Raw genomic sequence first — 6,787 nt, forward strand, 5'->3', positions numbered from 1 at the left:
GAGGTTGGCTGGGAAACAGCTGATCCAACTCATCTTCCCTTTCTAGATTCCTTTGAACACCAGATTCAAAACCTGGCAGTCTCTAGGCCCAGAAGGGATCAGTCTCTGGCTCTTCTGGGGTGACAATTTTCCTTGATAGCAATCCATCATCTCTAGCCTCAGCTGGAAATTTCAAGGTTTCCCTGACAATCCCAAGGAAAGTATAAATATGTACTGACGTATTGATATACTTTTGCCCAGGAAAGAGGCTGCATCTGTGGGAAGTAGTTTTTTTTAAGATTTTACTAAATCATTTTAGAGAGGAGAGAGAGAGAGAGAGAATGGGGGAAGAGCAGGAAGCATCAATTCCCATATGCACCTTGACCAGGCAAGCCCAGTGTTCCAGGTCGATGCTTTATCCACTGCACCACCACAGGTCAGGCGGGAAGTAGATTTAAAGAAAAAGTATTTTGAGGCCTTGACCTGGTAGCCCAGTCGTTAGAACATTGTCCAGACATGGCAAGTTCCCGGGTTTGATCCCAGGTCAAGGCACATTCAAGAATCAACCAATGGGCCTGACCTGTGGTGGCGCAGTGGATAAAGTGTTAACCTGGAAACGCTGAGGTTGCCGGTTCAAAACCCTGGGCTTGCCTGGTCAAGGCACATATGGGAGTTGATGCTTCCTGCTCCTCCCCCCTTCTCTCTCTCTCTCTCTCTCTCTCTCTCTCACTCTCTCTCCCCTCTCTATAATGAATAAATTAAAAAAAAAAAGAATCAACCAATGACAGCATGAATGAATATAACAACAAATCAATGTTCCTCTCGTTCTCTCTACCCCCCTTCCTCTTTCCCTAAATATCAATAAAAAATAAGTGGTAAATAAAAAAAGGAAGTGTATTTTTATTGGATTTCTTCATCTCTTAGCAGGATAAAGCCAACTTTTTTCCATAGTCTGGGCATGCTGAGCCCTGGGCTGGACAGGAGGTGGGGGAAAAGGAGAGCTGAGGCAAGGTATGCTTGTAGTGTTTCTATAAATTTATCTCCACAGACATAGTGCCATCATGTGCCAAGCCTGAAGGAGGGGGGTCGGAGGGTGCCAAAGCATTGATGGCATCACCTTTGCCTTCCAAGAGGAGGCTCTGCTGGTGAGAAGAATCTCTGCTAAGGCCAACCATGCCAAGTGGCAGACACAATATAAGATTGGACATTCATTCAAAGTGCCCCACTGAAGGATTTTTCCACTCTCCAATACAGAACTCTTCATATTTTTTAAAATGTGGAAATGTACTTTCATCCATCTGCTCACTCAGGAAATATTTATTGCATGTCCCCCAAAACAAAACTGAATATGTGCTGAATGCCATAATTCATGGACTTCACCTTATCTTTTAGGTTTCACTGGGCTTTAGCATGGCAGCCTCAGTCTCTCATTTGCCTTTACATCCAGGTTTCTGAATTACCAACTGTTTTCTCTTTAGTACCTGCTTTTTATGTTTTAGTCCCAACGAACTGGTGATTGGCATGTAGTAAGCTCATTGACTGGGAAATCAAGTCTCTCCACTTGTTTATCCAATTAGCAGAAGCCAATCTGTCTGCTGTCTGTTCTGCTATTCTCTCTCTCTCTCTCTCTCTCTCTCTCTCTCTCTCTCACACACACACACACACACACACACACACACACCTCTGCAACTCAGAAGAGAAAGACTAATTCTTTGCAGGCAGATGGAACCATGCACAGAGAGAAATTCACTCTGTTAGATCAAGTCCAGGAGGGAAGGACACCAAGCCTTCCAGGTTCCTGGTCTTTCTTACATTCAGGATCCCTCCTCGAGGGAGTTAAGAGGCAAGGGGGTCAAGCACTATTGCTCCCCTACCAAGACCCCCACCTTCTGCATAAATCAGTTTCCAATCTAACTCCTCCCTGGGGGTTGAGTTACAAGCCTCAGTAACCCCAGGGCGGCCTGCCTGGTAATTCCTATTATTCAGCTGTCAGCTGGTTTTTTTTAAAAAAAAAAAAAACCTCCCTTCCCAGTGATCCAGTTACCGGAGTTTTAGAGCCCATTCCTTGTCTTAGAGAGAAATCCTATAGCCAGGTGAAACAATGGAGAGAGCTCCTGCCTGATGTCTACAGGGAGCTGGGTTTTCTCTTCTGTTGAAAGCACTCCCCTTAACTCTTTGCATCCCTCCCAGATTGTGGGGGAAGGTCTGCCTCCCTCTCAGGCCTGCATACTGATGCTGGTCACAGCAACTTCAATTTCTCAGGAGACCGGAGAGCCAGGATCAGTCAGCAGAAGAGAAAACAAATTGGGACAAGGGATGGGAAGAGAAAGAAAGAAAATTCTCCAAAATAAAGGCTGCTGCGGCTGCAATGTGCATTTGCTCTGAGCGCGGTAGAAAGCGTAGGGTTTGTCTGTTACTAGCATGGTGTTGTTGGACAGAGGGCTCAGAGCCCAGATCTCTGGCCCAGCAGGTCCTTACTCTGCTGAGTCTGCCCTGTCTGGCAGGGGAGAAAGGGCAGAGAGGGAGGGGTCTGCATTGACAGTGATGAGAGGTGGGGAATGAGGCTCCTGACCTCCCTGACCCCTTTATCCCTGACAGTCTTTTCTGGTCTCTCTAGCTCTGAAAGCTGGGCCCCTGCTGCTTGACCTTAGAGGCTGAGAACACAGAAGGCCAAACCACCAGGTGTCCTAGCCTGAGGGAGCAGCCTGGGAAAGCCTGGGAGAAAGGTCTCAGAAGAAATGTCACTGGAGGGTGTGACCTTCCCTTCGTCTTGCAAATTGCCCAGACCCACTAAGATGATCCCCTCTGCTCCCCAGCCCTATTACCCTGCAATGGTGATTTTTAACCTCTTACAGGGTCACAGACCTTTTCGGGAAACTGTTGTAAGCCATGGAGCTACCCCTCCAAAAATGTTTGTGTGAACCCCCCAAATTTAGCCAGTGTCAGGGGTTCACAGACTCTAAAGCTGAGAGACTCTGGTGATTTGCAAATATATGGATCCCAGGTAAACACCCTGCTCTTCCAGCTTCCTCGACCTGTGGACCCAACGCTGCCATACAGGGCTGTGAGAAGCAGACAGAGCTTAGCAGCTTGAGTGGGTCAGGAAAATTAAGATAACCCCCGCTCCCCCAGGGCCTGTGCTGCCCCAGAGGACAGACTCAGAGCTTCTTTGTCCTTCAGTTTCACTCTTTACCATAAGTAATTCCCATCATCATCACTGGCCAGCCTGAAACACTGGCCCAGGAGGGAAGCCAATAAGAAGGATAGGAGGAAAGAGGAGGTGATCTGTGCATGCTGAACGTGATGAGGGCTCCTGAAAACCCTGCACAGAGGCTAGGTTTAGTCTACTCATCTCCCCACATATGGCATAAGTGCACGGTCACCCTGACGGGTTCTGACACTCCCTGTTGGTCAAGGCTCCTGGTAAAATAATATACCTTCTTTTGGCTTCAGTACCTCTTTTTGGATGTCCATCAACTCCTGTGGGGATTGGGCTGCTGGCCAACCTTGACTCTCCCCTTTCCCTTTTTCTTCGTCTCCATCTTTTTGGGACAGTGTTTTCTTACTCTAGCAACCATAGCCCTCAGTATGCCTGGTTTATTCTCTTTCAGGAACTCTTTGAGAGAGCTATGGAAAAAATTGGTAGGAAAAAAGGTATAAGATGACTTCAGGCCCTAGCTGGTTGGCTCAGTGGCAGAGTGTTGGCTTGGCGTGTGGATGTCCTGGGTTCGATTCCTGGTCAGTGCACACAGGAGAAGTGCCCATCTGCTTCTCCATCCCTCCCCTCCCCCTCTCTCCTCTTTCTCTTCCCCTCCCACAGCCATAGCCAAACTGGCCCAGCACTGAAGCCTCTGCCTCAGGTGCGAGCATGGCCTCAGATGGGGGTTGCTGAGTGAATCCCAGTCGGGGCACATGCGGGAGTCTGTCTCGCTATACACTCCTCTCATTTGGAAAAGAAGAAAAAAAATGACTTCAGGTTCAGGCCCTGGATGGATAGTTCAGTTGGTTGGAGTGTTGTCCAGATACACAGGGGGTTGCTGGTGTGATTCCCAGTCAGGGAACATACAGAAACAAATCAATGTTTCTGTCTCTCTCTCTCTCCCTTTCTCCTTTCCTTTCCCTCTAAAATCAATCAATTTAAAAAACAGAAGGAAAGAAAAAAAAATGACTTCAGGCTTCTCTGGCTTAAGGATTCCAGCTCTACTTAAAAATCTGAGTTTACAACCCAGAGAGAACAGCTTGCTAGTCAGAGGACCACCAATCCCCACTGCCACTGGGGTTGGGCCCCATCATTGATCATCTAGTCTATTGCAAGGACTGGTTCCCTCTCACTCATTTCTGGCCTCTTCATTTATCTTTCCTAAAATTCAGGGTTGGCCAAGTCACTCCTCTTCTCCCCTTTTAAAGGGGAATCTTTGCCTGACCTGTGGTGGTGCAGTGGATAAAGCATGAAGCTAGAACGCTGAGGTCACCGGTTCAAAACCCTGGGCTTGCCTGGTCAAGGGACATATGGGAGTTGATGCTTCCTGCTCCTTCTCATTTCTCTCTCTTCTCTAAAATAAATAAATAAAGTCTTTTTAAAAGGGGGGGAGTCTTTGCTGGCTCCCCTTTGCCTCCAGAATAAAGTACAGATTTCTAGCCTGGCATTCTAAGGACACTTAGTGTATACCCAATGATCCCATCCTCTATCCTACTCCCAAGACAGATTCCCCAGTTCACTTTATTCTGCTGCCCCTAGGCCTGGGCTGTTTTATCTGGTTTTCCTTATTGAAAAATTTCCCCATCCTTCAAAGGCCCAACTCAAAAGCCATTTCCCTGACGCCTTCTCCAGCCTTTGCATTCTGAATCTTTCTGCATCTCCCAGCAGTCATTATCCCTGAAATTAACACAATTCATATTGCTTTTCATTATTTCAGGTCTACCTCTCTGAGTAGATAGTAAGCTCCCTGAGGGGAGACACCAGGTTTTTGGCACCTAGCCCAGTACCTGGCATGATGCAGGTGCTCAATAAATGTTTGTGAAATAGTCCTAGGCCACTCTTACCAATATTGTACAATCTTCAGGACACATTGCTCCCCTGGAAGTACCAGCAGGCCTCTGGATGCCACCATAAACAAATATATGTCAACTGCCCAAGCAGTCCCTGCATTCTCTTTATTTTTATTTTTTAGAAAATTAAATTTAACAGGGTAACATTGATCAATAAGTGTACATAGATTTCAGGCAAATATCCCTACATCATTTCAATAGTAAATTATGTTGTATATCCATCACCCAAAGCCAAATCAATTTCTATCACCTCATATTTGTCCATCTTTACACCTTTCTCCCAGCCCCCCCCCTTACATCTTCCACCACCACCCCCTTACATCTTCCACCCCTGCTCACCACTACACTCTTATTTAGGTCCATGAGTCTCAGCTTTGTATCCTACCTATGTGTGACTTACTTATTTTACTCAGTATAATGTTCTCAAGGGGTCCTTCCATGGTGTCGTAAATGACTCTGTGTCATCATTTCTTATGGCTGAGTAGTATTCCATTGCATATATGTACCGCATCTACTTTATCCAGTCCTCTATTGAGGGCACTTTGGTTGTTTCCATGTCTTGGCTACTGTGAATAAAGTCCTTGCATTCGTGTGTGTGTGTGTGTGTGTGTGTGTGTGTGAGAGAGAGAGAGAGAGAGAGAGAGAGGTTTCTGCATTCTTTTTTTTACGTATTTTCTTTTTTTTAAAATATTTTATTTTATTTACTTATTTTTTGTGGCAGAGAGAGTCAGAGAGAGGGACAGACAGACAAGAAGGGAGAGAGAGGAGAAACATCCATTCTTCTTTGTGGTTTCTTAGTTGTTCATTGATTGATTTCTCATATGTGCCTTGACCCCGGGGGCTACAGCAGAGCGAGTGACCCCTTGCTTGAGCCAGTGACCTTGGGCTCAAGCTGGTGAGCCTTGCTTGCTCAAATCCGATGAGCCCGGGCTCAAGCTGGAGACCTCGGCGTCTCAAACCTGAGTCCTCACGTCCCAGTCCAACACTCTGTCCACTGCACCATTGCCTGGTCAGGCCTTATTTATTCATTTTAGAGAGGAGAGAGAGAGAGGAGGGGGGAGGAGCAGGAAGCACCATCTCCCACATGTGCCTTGACCAGGCAAGCCCCAGGTTTTGAACCGGCGTCCTCAGCGTTCCAGGTCGACACTTTATCCACTGTGCCACCACTGGTCAGGCGGTCCCTGCATTCTTGATCTTTCTTCTCAGCCAGATGCATATTTGATGTGTGCACGCCCAATCAAGAAGAGGACCTGAGGGTCCCTTTGGATGTGTTTGATCTTGAAATCATTCAGTAACAGCTCTAGACACATTCTCAGGATTCCTACAGATTTGGGGATGGAGTTCTCTCCTTACTCTTTCGGTAAGCGGGAAGCTGCTTTGCCACCAGGCTGGAATCCACGGAGACCCGCACCTGCACCCACTGGACACTGTTTCTAGCTGCGTGTAGAAGCTCTCCGCCTTCTCCTCCCCTCACTGTCTAGACGCCGTATTTATTCAGCCTATTCCCGAGAAAGAAAACAAAAGTCACTTTGGCGTCCCCGCGCTCGCTCTTAGTAGAAAGGGCTCAGGGACTCTCCCGTGCTTCCCGTTAGGAACCGAATCTGCGAGGACAACAAGGCACCAATTGCGTTTCTGGCGCGGGTCAGAATTTTGCTCGGCCCCTTGCAATGTTTCCAAGGGAAGGTTCGCACATTCTTGACCGTCCCTGGCAGCCGCCTAGCTGGGGATTGGGGTTCCACTCACCATTGGCCAGCCGTTG

Source organism: Saccopteryx leptura, chromosome 6 (genome assembly GCF_036850995.1).
Source record: "Saccopteryx leptura isolate mSacLep1 chromosome 6, mSacLep1_pri_phased_curated, whole genome shotgun sequence".
NCBI classification, from domain to species: domain Eukaryota; kingdom Metazoa; phylum Chordata; class Mammalia; order Chiroptera; family Emballonuridae; genus Saccopteryx; species Saccopteryx leptura.